Source organism: Microcebus murinus, chromosome 1 (genome assembly GCF_040939455.1).
Source record: "Microcebus murinus isolate Inina chromosome 1, M.murinus_Inina_mat1.0, whole genome shotgun sequence".
Classification (NCBI taxonomy): domain Eukaryota; kingdom Metazoa; phylum Chordata; class Mammalia; order Primates; family Cheirogaleidae; genus Microcebus; species Microcebus murinus.
Window position 1 is genome coordinate 88,278,065 of NC_134104.1, and position 14,597 is coordinate 88,292,661.

The window sequence follows — 14,597 nt, forward strand, 5'->3', positions numbered from 1 at the left end:
AACACTACTCCAGAAATAGTCCTTTGGGGAAAAAAAATTAAAACATATTTAGGTTTCGTACTTATAAGCCATTCAAAGGAGACATCTGGCCTCCTTACCAAGACTTCTGTTCCTGCCCTCTGTAGCAGAAATCATTCTTTTTCCTGCTGGCCTGGAATTGTAATCAGACCACCTTTACTTTTATAGACCCCAAGAGAGTACTAACAACTTTTGATTGCTGATAGCCTGGGAAGAATTCAAACCACTAATCCATTGTCTGTAAGTATTTTATTCTCATACCAATGCCATAAACAATCTAATTCTCTAAAAGCTGACACATAATGCCTAGTATGAAGAAAAGAACTTATGTTTAGTAGCAACCTGAGGAAAAATAAGTACATAAAATCGACAAGGAAGCATCAGTGTGGTTCATTGGAGATCTGGGACTGCATATCTGGATATAATATTGGATAAATTGAGAAAATTAGGGCAATCATGGATCAAAAGTTATAACACAGCATTTCTGTGCATCACAGAGACCCTTCAGGGAAACCCAGGCTCTGTAGTGCGTTCATTTATCAAAGGGATAATGACCCGAAAACATTCTTCTGGAGACAATGTGGAAACTATTTCCTTTTTAAAAGAAAGGCACCTGTGGAACTAATTAGGATGAAGTACTTCTTTCAAAGTATGGGCTATAATCCTGTTGAGTGAATAAAAGATTTACAAGACTGTAGTTCAGAATGATGGGGAACTCAAATGACAGTTGATGGTGGCCTGTGGTATGAAAACAAGGAGATTTGGAGAGATTTAGACTGATATTCACTGAAGTAGTCGTGAGAAAAAATAGTCACTGTACCCGAGAATAATTTAAATAATGAAAGTCTTTCCAGCCCCAAATCCAATTAACAAGTACCCCAAAGTGGATAAATCTCCCCTAAAATTGCATATCTTATTATAGATTCAGGAAAAACTTCTGAAAAGATGAGTTCCTCTAGGGAGTAAGCAAGGGGCTTATGGTAAGAGGGTACATTTTTATTTTATCATGTTTAATTTTGTACTCTTTGCTTTTTTTAGCATATGCATATATTATTTTTCTAATTTAAAAATAGTATTTGCAAGGAAAGATTTTGCTCATTATGTTAAGGAACATAAGATATTTATTTTCTTCCTCATCCAAGATGTAGAAGATTTGTGGATACTGCTCAACTTTATGTGTATAAGTAAAAGCATGTGTAAAGAAATGATATCGGACAGTTGTTATTTCATTGTCAGTTAAACAATGATGCATGGATTTAACAGCACAACCCAACAACCAAGGCTTATCCTACTCATGCATAATAGAGAATGGAAATATAGTAGAATCATAGAATTATAACCTGAAAAAAATAAAACCTATAAAAAATAACCTAAAGAGTTAGTGGAATATAATTTATATGCATTTTTCTTTTATTATTACTCTTGGGATAAAGTTCCAGATTTTATTTAAAATTAATTTGTTTATCAATATAGCATAATTTATATCTCCCCATGACAAGGCCTTAAATAAATTCCTACATACTTTGTTGGAGTTATAAGTCTTCTGAAATATACATTTGGTTCTATTTCTGTCTTTACATTACCTCTGAGGCTTTAATTCATCTTTGACAATAAAAACTTTGAAGATTCATCAATTATCTTCTTATAGCTAAGTAGCTGATATTCTTTATCATATATTGACCTATCAATACCATATCAAATTTTTTGTTATGAAAACCCTCCCTCTTGCAACACTTTTCCCCTCTGGCTTCTGTGACACCACTCCCTCTTGTTCTTTCTCCTAACTCTGGGGCCTTCTTTGTCTCCCAGCTCCTCAATGTTGGGGCTCTTTAGCTTTCTCTTCTGGGCCCTTTTCCTTTTCATCCTACAGTCTCTTTCTGGATTATATCATGAACTCTATGGCTTCATTTGTCATCTACTTACTAAAAATTCCAAATCTATATATCTAAGCGAAATCTTTTTTTTAAACTATTTTTCTTACCATCTAGTACATGTTTTCTATTTGAATGTCCCACATGTACTTCAAACTAAACATATCTCAAAATCACTTCAAGAGTTTTCTTCAAATCTGATCCTCTCCTTATACTCCTGTTTTTCAAGGAATGGAACTGGTAGCCACATAGTTGCCCAAACAGCAATTACAGTGCTTCTTGAGTCCTTTTCTCCATCCATTATATCCAATCAAATACTAAAATGTGCCAATTCTATGACATCTTTTCTTTGTCATCATTGCCACATCCTTATCTCTTACACAAATAACTGCATAGCCTTCGTTTGTTTTGTTTTATTTTGTTTTCTATGATGCTTCTCTGGAAACCATTCTCCACACAGCAGTTAGAGTAATTAACAGACAAACACACACACACACACACGCGCACACACACGCACACACACACACACGTGCGTAATCTTGGTACTTTCCTACTTAAAATTAAATAAAGGCTACCTATTGCTTTCAGGACAAGGCAATATCTTTATTATTACTTAGCATACTATTATGTCTTAACACCTTATTCCACTCACCTACAAGTAAACACAATAATTCTGTCACTCAGAGCATCATTCTTTTACTCAATTATGGCATGTTCCTATCCATGCTTCAGAATTTTCCATATTTATTTTCTCTAAAACATTCACCTTTGACCTCTTAGATGCCTGGCTTCTATACATCATTTAGATTTCAGCTAAGATATTGCTTTCACTGGGGATACTTCTCTGACTTCCATCCTCCACTCAAGTCTTGATTTACTGTCACTCATCTACATTTCCATAACAAATAATATTTTATTGAACTTACCTTGTTTTACAACTTTATCTTCATTTGTCTCTAAGCTTTATGAGGGCAAATATTGCACATATTTTCTCTACTATTTTATTTCTACCTTCTAATATAGTGACTAGCACAGATTTGGAGTTCAACAAATATTTTTACTTACATATATAAACAAAAGAATCATCATCAAGCCTATGGAAGTTTTATTCTCAAAAATATTTAGTCAATCTCTTTTAGATATGTTTTAGAATGTAAGATAATATTAGAATATGCTTGCTATCTTCTGATAAACTTTTCACTCAATGGACACTGTCAGAATCATCAAAAATCTACAAGACAATTATTCAAGAACTGTTTTATCCCAGTGAATATGCTCATAAGTACACATCTTGGAGTTTATGTGCTGCTTTGAAAAGACAGAATAGTGCTTGGAATGAAACATTATCTTGAAAAAGCTCAAAGTTCTTTACTAAGTTGTGCCAGGGAAGCCCCACATCCAAGTGACAGATTCATTTGCAGTACATTCTTTTTTGCTATCTTTGTAGAACATTGTTAAGTGCTATGCTAATAGACAAAAGTAGAAAATCAGAACATATGTTGTGAAATTAGCTGGAAGCTATAAAAGCAACATTTTTTTCTGGATGAAAAGTTCTGGTTCAAAGATATAGTTTTCTGACTTTTTAGTGTGCGAGAAAAATATCCAATAATGTGGTCCTGAAATTGAACAAAATTAAGCAGGTCATATGCTTATCTAAGTTGTGTAAAGGCAGGGTATTGAAAGAGCTAGATAAAATGCTGTAGTAAATACTGACTTTTCTTCAGTATAATCTACTAGGCCACCTACTGTGAATTAAGAGTTGAAGACCTATCAGCTGGACATGGTGGGTTAGGCAAGTTAGAGGAAATACTCAGAATTCTACAGACAACTCATATCAGCTACAATTATTTAGATAAAAGTATGTATTCTGAAGTTACTGAGAACTGAAAGGACAATAGACATATGTCTAATATAGGTGTTGCACCTACAGCAACATCATCTTTAAATATAAAAGACAACTGTATATAAATAATACCAGAATTGGGAGATATGACATGGGATGGAAAAAAGGGAAATTATATGCAAGTCTCTAAACAGAAGTCCTGATCCAGCAAAATACCTAATAGTATGCCACTGATACCAGGTTAAAATAAGCAAGACAAAACAAAACCAGAAGGTTCTTCCGTAAAGAAAATATAAAAAGAAAGCTCAACACCTGACATTTACTGTCCCCTAATATAAAGGCTGGCGTCTTTCCTGTTCACCATTAAGACACTAAGGTCTTGTCTGTCCACATCCACAGAGCTTCTAGGAAAATTTTACGTGACTCATTTTCAACCATAAAAGTGAACAAATGATTAGTACATATTTGAGGAAATTAAGCAATGGGAATGAGGAAGGTGAAGCTAAGGAAGCCCAAACTGAGCAAACAGAAAAGTCAACTTTAAAAGAGAAAATAAAAAAAGAATATAACAAGACATTTTAAAAATCTCTCAATATATTTAGAGAAGATCTGCAAAGAGTTTGCATGCATAAAGCAAGAAGAGAATTCAATAAAAATAGAGCCATAAAAGATTAAGAGCTTATAAAAGGGAAACAAAAATTTTAAAATAAAAGAAGGCATTAAAGCGTACAAAAAGTAGTGATTCACACCTAATTGGTGCGGTGTGCACCATCTAGGGGATGGACAAGCTTGAAGCTCTGACTTGGGTGGGGCAAAGGAAATATATGTAACCTAAACATTTGTACAATTGTAATATGCTGAAATTAAAAATAAATAAAGAAAAAGTAGTAATAAACCAATTTAATATGGGAAAAATTCAAACAAAAGAAATCAAAGTCAATATTAAAAAATATTTCATAAAGAAAACAAATATATTAAAAAGATAGAACAAGTAAGAGAAAACATTTAATGTAGGAGGTCAAACAAGGAGTTTCCAGTAACTGATTAACCATAGGATAAAGGGGAAAAATTAGGGGAAAATTACCAAAGAACTATTAGAAGACAATTTCTCCATTTGAGGGATTTAGCTTTTCAGTTGAAAAAGTCCATCAAGTTTTCAGCAAATCTAGAAACACCTTGGTAATAATTAACAGCATCAAGCTCAAAGATAAGACCACATTCATTTTAAAAATGAAATAAATAGGTCACCAATGAAGAAACAGGAATCAAACTAGATTATAGTACTATTGAATGTATAAAAACAAATGTAGCAAAATCTTCAAAATGATGGACTACAAAAAAAAGATTTCTATGTAAAATGAAACTATCAATTGAGTATGAGGGCTGAATAAAGGTATTTCTAGATAGGTGAAGAATCAGAAAGTTTATCACTTCTGCTTCCTTTTTCATTAAGTTAATCTCCCCACCTACATATAATTAAATCAGTGTCCTCAGTTCCTCAACTGATACTTTGCAATTTTAAACAACATAGCTAAACCTTCATTTCAAATTTCATGAAGCACAGACAGTATGCACTGACTCTTCATTGGTAGAAAAAGAAGGGAGATTAATGTTCCCACCCTCTTTCCTCACCTTTTCTTACTCTACCAAAGCTTTGAAGCCTTAAGATACACTTTTATATTAACATAGATTAGTTCCAAACTTCCAAACCTAATAAATATTATTATTACAATGATGACAAATACAGTTTGTTGCAACCTTGAATCATATACTAGGCTTATATTCCATCCCCTATTTATCCAATAGCCCCTATGCTTTCAAAAGGAAAATACTTTTACTGTCAATTTCGAATAAATTCTCCTTTTTAGTCCCTCTATCAAATGCCTTTACAACATTTTCAATTTTGTATAAGCTGCAAAATCATATGTATAATATATAAAGATATGTTATAGATTCTCCATATAAGATTTCCTACAGTCTTCCATCTAAAGCCCTTTAAGTCAGCAGTACAGCTGTTATAGTGGAATAGCATGCCACTGTGTTCATGTATTTATTTTTCTTGGTACAGTCTCCTTTTTACATTGGTGCATCTTCAATTAATTTCCTAAGAAAGCAAAATCGTAGAAGGAAAAATCAGGTGCAAGGAGCAAAGGGAAGGTTGATGGTACAAATGAACTAAATCCTTTACTTTTATAGCAGCAAGTCAATATATAACAAAAAATTGATTTTTTAAAAAGTGTCAACAGCATGTTAAAATATGCATCAGAAGAGCTAAAAACAGAAGCAGAAGTTAAGAGAAGGGAAGAGATTGATGACAAAAACACTTGCTTTTCAACATAGCTTGCAATCATTAGTACTGTTTATCAAATATTCCCAATTCTCTGCCTTGTGAGAACATGGCCGGACTATACTTCCTGGCCCTGCTTAAGATTGCATGGACCTGTGCAACTAGTCACTGCCAATGACTGGAGTGAAAGTGACATATGTCACATTCAGATGGAGAGTTTAAGAGCCAATGCATAATACACCACCCTCTCTATCTGAAGAATAAGGAGTTGCATCTGGCTCCTCCTACAACCACGAGAGAGGCACAACACAGGGTGGGTCTCTTTGGATTTTGGAGGCAACATATTCCTCATTAGGATGTGTTACTCTGTGCATTTACTGATTGACCCAAAAAGATTCTAGTTTTGAGTGGGGCCCAAACCAAGAGAGGCCATGCAAAAGCTCCAGGCAGCTGTGCCGGCTGCTCTGCCACAGGAACCATATTATTCAGCAGATCTAATGGTGCTTAAAGTGTCAGTGGCAGACGAGGATGCTGCTTGGAGCCTTTGATGGCACCTGATAGACAAATCTCAGCAGAGGCCCTTAGGATTTTGGATCAAAGTCCCACCATCCTCTGCAGATTACGGTCTTTTTGAAGAAAAGCTCTTGGTCTGCTACCAGACATCAGTAGAAACTGAACACTTACCCATGAGCCACCAAAGTACCACGTGATCTAAGCTGCCCATCATAAACTGGATGTTATCTGAGCCAGTAAGCCATAAATTTTGGCCTGCACATCAACAATCCATCATCAAATGGAAGTTGTGTATATGTGATCAGTCTAAATAGGCCCTGAAGATACAAATAAGTTTCATAAAGAAGTTTCCCAAATGCCCATGCCCCACACTCCTGCTATATTGCCTTTTCTCTCTCCCGACCTGCACCTATGATCTCATGGGGAGTTCTCCACAGTCAGAAAATAGAGGAAAAAAAGGCTTAGGTATGATTTAAGATGGTCTGCCTAATATGAAGGCACCACCCAACAGTAAACAATTGCAGTACCATACCCCCTCTCTGGGACATCCTTGAAGCACAGTGGTGAACATAAATCCTCTTCACAGTGTCCTTCACAAATAAAATTCAAGAGTTTATTTACTTTTTCTCCCTAGATATTTATGAGTGATTAATTCTCAGTGAACAAAGGTTATAAAAATGTAAGCTGAGAGGAAGTCAAAGAAAACTCAAAGTCACAATTAAAATAGAATTAAATTGTCATTATTAGAGAATATTAACCATCTCAGGAACTGACTGTGATTAAACTATAGCAGAAACCTGAGAGTTGTCCCTGATCACCTCTCAGAAGAACTCAGTAATTGGTAATATGTCAGCTGGACCAGTTGTCAGCTTCCCATCCTCACAGATACCAGGAGAGGCAGACAGAGATTAGGAAAAGGGAATTCAGTCAAGTTTCCTAAGGCTCCCACTCCACTCAAAAAGTACAACTCAGTAGGAAACTTGGTTTATACTCTGTAAGTTCATGGGTGGATCACTCTCTCATACCTCTTAGCCACAGTGTCTTGTTTTGTAAAAATTTTTAAACCTAGGCTTCTCTCTTCTTTTACCACGACTCTGAAAATTAGTTAATCTGTCTCAGATCATGAGCATTTACCTGATAACAATGAATGTATTCTCAATTCTGTAAAAACTCAACTGTGCATGCACTTGACTGTGTTTAAGTTGCATGCTCTATTTCAAATTAAAAAAAAACACACTAAAATGCTATGATGGTCTAATTGTCTGTTTTTCCTACTTATTTTGACAACAGAAAACCAAAGGCTTGCAATGGTTATGGAATAAGCTATATTGAAATGTAAGTAAGTATTAAAAATGTACGAAACCATTAGTGAAAGTGAGTCTTGTCTGTCATCACCAAAAGTAAGTGACTCAACATCTGTGGTCACTGCTTACACTGGTTTGACCAGTTTTACTCTGGTTTTACTCTAGTTTTGGTGTCTTATAATCTGGACATCCTATTGACTTGCATTGTTTTCTTTTTATTTCATATATTACTAATTCACAAAGAACCCTCTTCAGTTTTGCCACTGATGTCTGAATGTGGTAGGGAATCAGACGGGTGTTTGGCAGAGGTACAGCATGCACACTGTTCAATAAGCGAGTTCTGTTCTGTTGCTGTGTCACAGAGCAACACTTATTGAGCCATGGAAAAAGTGATGTATTTAATGCAGGATATTTTTCACAACACCAAAAATTGCCCATGTACATTAACAAACTTCCTTGAACAAGCATTCATTTCTCTATTAGGAACACTAAATTTCATAATTGATAGTATTTCCACTATGCTTTGGTATGAAGAACATTAGCATCAAATTTACAGTCTTTTTTCCACTCACTGCCCAGTGTCTTCTAATTTGTATCCTTATGAACTAAGGTTCCCTGCAGTACCTGTTTTTAAGTACTCTTATTTTCCTTTACTCCATTTTTTAAAAACCTATCCCTTATTATCATGTTAAATTGTAAGTATTTTTGAAAGAGGAACTCTCAGTGTATCCCGTATTTGGGGAGAGTGGTATTATTCTCTATAAGTTATTAGTATTTTTTCCCTTCAGTTTTTGTAAATAACATGTAAGTTGCCTACTAATAAATGTAGTGATAGTTTAACAAATTGAATTATTTATTAATCAATTAAAAGCATAAATCAAGGCATTATGCTGAATTTTGTAGTGGGCGTTGAGTTCCACCAGAGTAGGTGAGCAGTGGGGGCAGGAAATACGGGCAATGGTTTAGAACTTAAGAAGCCAATTTGGATTTGAGTCCTGTCTCTGTTATTTCCTGTTGGTGTGACCCTGGGTAATTATCGTTTTAGCTTTAATTTCCCTCATCTCTAAAACAGGAGTAATATAGTACCTGCTTCTTTGTGTCTTTTAGAGATTTAAATTGAGATAAAGAAATGAGAGAACTTAGAACAAAATATGTTTTCCAACCATTTTAGTTGATTCTTATTATGATAATTTCTACCCTAAAGAGTTTAAGATTTAGAGAGCAATAATTCATGTGTACAATATTAGAGTTCAAGGGCATATGTAATAAATGCCATGAAAGTGGCATAAGCAAAGTACTACAGGGGGAATGGTGACAGAGAGAGAAATGATCAAAGCCAGAGAGCCAGCTGTGGGGCCAGCTTGAAGAAAAGTCTCTAATGATTTAAGCGAAGGGCCACTTAATGAGTTTTGAGAATACATGGTAAAGGTACATTAAGAGTCAGACAGAAGGGCGAATTATATAAAACATACTCCACCATTTCAAGGTAAAAATGAAAAAGCTATGAAGAAGAAACTAATAATGAGAACACTTTTGCAAAAAAAAAAAAAAATCTGTGAAAGGTAATATGCTCTTTATGGTATCACCAGTTTGGATACGAAGCTACATTATGGCTCTTTTACAAGAGCTAGCATTCACTGTAGAACTAATGTGTGCCAGAAGTCTGTTAGACACATAACAGTCCTACAAGGTAAGAATTAGCCCCATTTACAGGAGATGGGGCTTAATAAACTTAAATATTTTGCAATTGGTGTGTAGAGACACTTTCTGGCTTCAAAGTCCAAGTCCACAGCCTCCCTACACCATGATTATCCCTGCCTCTATTCATAATTGTATTTTAAGGGGTCTTTTTGATGATTGGGTCAAAAATTTGGTTTAGTCCTTTTCATGGAAAATGGGCCCCTCATACAGGATTTCAAAATAAATCTTTGAAAGAGCCATCGGTGAATTTGAATAAATAAAACTTCATTTTCACAGCTTTGTTTTCCAGTAGAACCAGGTGACCCTAAATCCAGCCATGTCTCAGAGAAAGGCTGGTTGCCCCCACAGTTGTAGAGCAATAAATAACTCAATATTTTCTGTGTTCGTTTAGTGATTACAAATCATGACAGTGTTAATTGCCATAAAGTCTCTGTTAAACTGGACACACATCTCTGCAGCATTCTGAAGATTATAAAGTCCTTTAATTGGTGGGAAAAACATGAAGAAAACAATCTATAAGCAAGGCAGGTAATAACCTTCCAATGCTTGCTTTTCTATATTTTCTAATGCAGATTTAATTTAACTATAACAGTTTCATGAGGCTTGTGCAATGATGACCAAGCTGTAATCAGAATTGGAAATAACTTAAGGTTGCTCTAAATATTAAGTCTGATAATTGTCATATGCTATAAAAAATAATGGTATGATTGCCAAAAGAGCATTTCCAAATAATCAACTACAGTAAAACAGACAATAGAGGGCATTTTGCATTAATGAGTTTATAATCTATGGAAAAAGTAACCAGACTTGCCAAAAGACCATATAGGATTCATTAGTGCTGTTTGCCATATGTTTTTGGCTCTCCATCTTCTGGACAGTAGTTTTATACTTTCTGATCCTCTGTTTGCCATATTGGACCATATGACTCATTCTAGTCAATGAATCAAGAATAGAGATGTGAGGTGAGTCACTTCCAGGACAGAGCATTTCTTCCTTAGTGTAAGACCCTCAGAGTTCTCTTTCCCTCTATCACACTGCCTGGCACACTACCTTTGAAAAGGTAGTTGCTCTATCAGCTTTGGTTCTGGAATGAGTGGATAGAGAGCAGAACTCTCAGACATGTAGTATCAGGGAAAATAAAACTTTGTAGCTGTGAATTAGTAAGATTTTGTGATTGTGACTGTGGCATAACATATACCAGCCCTGCATAACAGACATAAAATGTGAGCCACATATGTAATTTTAAGTTTCCTAATGGCCACATTTAAAAATTCAAAAAGAAATAGGTGAAATTAAACACCAGTTACATTTTAAGCACTCAGTAGTCATAGGTGGCTGTTGACTAGTATCAGACACAGCAGACTTTGCTTACTATGGTATAATCACTTACAACATATAGTATGTGATTAATCACTAAGACCCTTTATGAAGCATATATACACATAGTAAGACAAATGGCTTAGAAATATGAGGAAGTTGGTAAATTATGGTTTGCTTTAAGATGGCAATGGGTTATCCCACTGGATATAACCTCTAGAAAGCGAGAAAACACAGAACAAAGAAAGCATGGAACATTAGGAATATAAAAGTAGTTTCAATTATCCTTCACTTTTTCAGCCCCTGAAAATATAAGTGTAGAAGGTTCAGGTATAGCTTTAAATATCCACATCTGGGCTTCCAGAGGCCAAATAATATAAATAGTTTTTTTTAAAGTTTAAAGACATATCTCAAAGACATGGCATCAAATATTTACCATTCTCCAGGGACTTGCAGCTAAGAAAAAAATACGAGAAATAAAGAAAGAGTTTTAAAGATATCTAATCAAGAGTGAAAGACAAAAACAGAGTAAAAACCTTGGGTTTTTAATAAGAAATGATTATTACTGACATTTGGAAGTATAGCTTTGGTGAATTCATGAGTTAAGGGACCAAATTAAAGGAAATCTAGTGAAGAGGAAATTGAAGCAATGAGTGAAAGAAATACTAAGAGTTGAAATGCACTTCCATAAAATAGAACTCCATTTTAGCTGAAGAGCACAGAGAAATTTAGTAAGAGAAAACAGCCATTTGTGTGTCTGCGTAAAGCTAATAATGAAATGCAGGTTTTTACAAGATGAGTGGCATGAGGGCAAAAAAGAGCAGAGGACTTAGACAAGGATCAAATACCCTCACTAGAGGCTTAAAGGAATAAAATGTAAGGTAGAGAGTTAGATTGGCTGCCAATCAAACATGAAATCTTTGATCTGTTGAGAATTACACATTTAAATAATTGGTTACCTTAACTTTGAATGAACAAAAGCATAGGATTTATATGTAGTTGGAAGTTTAGCTGGAATAAAGGAAATGAGAATTTGAGTGACTAATAATGTGATTTCTATAAAATGCGTAGATGTTTTTTTCATACAGGTAAAATGAATAGATTTTTTAGGAAAAATAAAAATGAAGTCCATCACATGTATCAGAAATAGTTTTACAAAAGGAAAAATAAATAGAAAGAAGATTTTTTCCCTTAAATTTGAATACCATAAAGGCATATTGTGCTTTTGAACATCCTAGAGAATAAGAGGTGCTATGACATTCTAAAAAAAGTTTTTGCAATGTCTACCATAGTGCCATGTTATTTTGCTTACCCACTGGATTTCTAAGTTTATGCCAAACTTAAAAGTTCTTGAAAAATCAAGGTCTCCAAGTGCTATACCTTTATTTATTCTCACCTATCTTTCCACATAAATCTTGGCATCAAGATATTTAGAAAATAATCACAGCAATGAAAAATGAGAATAAAATCATTCTCTACATTTGTATACTTAAACATAAAATTTATGGAATGCATCTTGGTCTAAATAAAAATAATTGTCGGCCAGTTACAGTGGCTCACACCTATATTTCTGGAACTCTGAGAGGCCAAGGCAGGAGGATTACTTGAGGCCAAGAGTTTGAGACCAGCCTGAGCAAGAGCAAGACCCCCATCTCTACAAAAGAAAGAAAGAAAGTAAGAAAGATTGATTAGCTGGGTGTAGTGCAGTGCACCTGTAGACCCAGGTACTAGGAAGGCTGAGGCAGGAGGATCTCTTGATCCTAGGAGTTTCAGGTTGCAGTGAGCTATGATCATACCACTGCACTCCAGCCAGGGTGACAGAGTTAGACACAGTCTAAATAAATAAATAAAAATAAGTGTCACAATAGATTGCCACACAATTTTTCTAATAGGGTAATAATATATACTAAAAGTGAAGAGTACTACCAAAAGCAACAGCAAGAATTTTGGAGGAAAAAAATAGATTTTAAAGGGTTCAAAAAAACTGTAGAAATGGAAGGTTATGGCAATTAAAGCAAAGCCCAGGACAATACAAAATACTTAAAGAAACTTGAATTTTTTTAAAGAAGAGCATCAAACAATGAAAAGAATTTCAACCTAAACCAAAGAACAATTTAAATATAATTATAAACTAAGCAACTGACAAAAGAAAAGTGATGAAATATAAAGAAATAGTCAAGTCTATGAAGTGATTATTTAGACTCTATTTTCAGAAGTAAAGCAAAAGAACAAGCATTTGCTTAGCATCAAATCAGATTTATGAGTAGAAAGTTGAGAAATTAAAGAACCAGCAGATAACACCTTAAATTACAATGAACTCAATGATGTTTTCTCTATTGATAGAAGACCAACACCAGCAGCTCTCAATAATAAGTGCTAAATTAAGTAAAGATGACGGAAATTCTTAATACATTCAGATGGTTAAATATCTGGAAGTAATCCAAGTAAGCTCACCTCAGAAAATTACCCTCACAAATATGTGTGAGTTTAACATCTACTACTATGCAGCAGAAACTACTTCTCCCGTAGGTAAGTCCAACTTTTTTTCCATTCACCCTATCATTATTTTCTCTTTAATATCAGGGATGACAACAAATTCAACTCATCAGTGTCCTTTATTCCTCTCCTTCATTCACCCAGCAGGAATTATAATACCTACCTTACAGAGTTATAGTGAGAGAAAGTGGTGTATCTTGGCACTTACCAAGTGCTAACTAAGTTAATTTCATTGTTAAGATCTGGGTCCAATTTCTGCTCTGTCATTAGAAGCTCTGTGACTCAGTTTCCGATGCCATAGAACCTACTTTATAGTATTACTGTGAGGATTAAGTAAATTAAAATATGTAAAGTGTTTAGGATAGTGTCAAACAAATAATAAATGCTACAAAATTATTACCATCATTATTATTGCCAGGCTCAGAGTTCCTAACTGACCCCGGAGGTTCTGGAAATAGCAATGTCTTAATGGGTAAGAGGTCATATTTTCTGTGGGAGCAGACATAAGTAGGAAAATCAGAAAAGGGGCTCAGAATTCAGGATTTGAAAAATTAGAGAAAGCCAAGGGACCAAAGGACCAGATCATAAAAGTACAATGTTGATTCTAGGCTTTACTTCCCTCTTTTAGAATCACTGCCTCATTTGGGTATTTAATATTTATAGGAGCATATTGACTATAAAAAGGAGAACTGGTGCAATTTGTAGGAATGAAAAGCTAGTCCTCCCAGGGAAGTCTTACACACTCCTTCATATAACACAGTCATATATTGGACTGTGACAGCACAAGGCATGGTTCAAGTTTGTCATGGTGTGCTTGGTGCTTCTGTTCTCTGACTATACTGCAGAGCCAGCCAGTCATGGGTTCTCATCCTGGCTCTGTCATTTACTAGCTTTGTGACTTACATAGGGTGTCTGATCCTTCACTTATGAAATACCTATTTCTCAGAGTTTCTGTGAGGTTAGGGATATTATATGTATGGTGTCTGCCACGCTCTTAGCAAGTGGTTATTAAATACTAGCTACACCGTCTTCTTATCTGAATTCTTCCTTACTTCTCACACCATTAGAATGTGTTTATTCTCAGTGCCTCTCTCTTTACATAGTGGAATAATTTTATTCCCTTCTGGAATAAATGATCATGATGCCTTAGAAGCTCCTTAGACTCTTGCACACATTGACTTCTATCATGTCTTCTTATACCTGGTCACTTCTAGTACCATCTCTCTATTTCTCCTCTCAGAGAAGAG

The 14,597-nt window shown here is 34.9% G+C and overlaps 1 protein-coding gene and 1 long non-coding RNA gene across 5 annotated transcripts in view; one reads left to right on the forward strand and one right to left on the reverse strand.

Annotated features, from left to right (window-relative positions):
* The window catches only part of NLGN1 (neuroligin 1), an 837,921-nt gene that overhangs the window by 715,360 nt on the left and 107,964 nt on the right, over positions 1 to 14,597 (reverse strand). The gene's annotated exons all lie outside the window — the stretch shown is intronic.
* Positions 180 to 13,283, forward strand: LOC105865300 (uncharacterized). The gene is made up of 4 exons (XR_012919687.1): positions 180 to 258; positions 7,823 to 7,871; positions 9,929 to 10,065; positions 13,198 to 13,283. It is a non-coding gene; the product is annotated as an uncharacterized LOC105865300 (long non-coding RNA).